Source organism: Pteropus alecto, unplaced genomic scaffold, assembly GCF_000325575.1.
Source record: "Pteropus alecto unplaced genomic scaffold, ASM32557v1 scaffold40, whole genome shotgun sequence".
Classification (NCBI taxonomy): domain Eukaryota; kingdom Metazoa; phylum Chordata; class Mammalia; order Chiroptera; family Pteropodidae; genus Pteropus; species Pteropus alecto.
In genome coordinates this window covers 1,094,352-1,095,149 of record NW_006431919.1, presented here as the reverse complement: position 1 = coordinate 1,095,149, position 798 = coordinate 1,094,352, and positions in this window count along the sequence as shown.

Here is a 798-nt window from a genome sequence, read left to right as displayed (position 1 = left end):
AAGTAAGGCCCAGAGTAACAACCTCAAAGGCAACCCGGGCACCCGTCCACGAGAATCCCGGACATAGTGTGCTTGCTATGCGTTTCTCCTCCTCTTTACCTTCTTCTTTCACTTTCTTCTCTGTGTTCACATATTTCTGTATTTATTATGACATCATCATGAAACGTTCTCTCTGAAAAATCAGTGCTCGCTTCAGCAGCACATAAACTAAAATTGAAAAACTTGTCATAACACATAAGTACATAAAATAAAAAAATGCCACGTTCCTTTTTCCTTACCCTTTCTCCCACCCCATCCCTCACCTGCTACAGCAGGACAGGGATGCTGCCTGCTCTGCTCTCTGCCGATCCCTCACCCAGCCCTGCTCCAGCGGCACAGAGAGGGCACTCAGTTTGTGTGATAAATGGATCACCGTCATCAGGCTGATGTGATCTTTTCCCTGTACATTCAAAGTCATGTGCATAGTTTACTTTTGTGCACAAATGGGACCATACTGTATGTCCTGTATACGTTTTCTCTCGTTTTTGCTTCATAACAGGCCTCAGAGATCTTCCCTTGACTCTGTAAGTAGACCGCTTCGTTCTTTTTCACTGCTGACTAAATACACCGTCATCACTCGACCACTCCCAAAGCGATGGGCGTTTATGTCCCTTCCATTTCTCACTAGTTCCAGCCATGCTGCTGGCCCAGGCCTCTCATTGCGCAGGCGAGAGCGTCTCCAGGAAAGACAGCTGAGCTGGACTCGCTGGGTGGAGGCTCCTCCTTCCTTCCCATTCACCGGGTCGAATGCCCGAACAC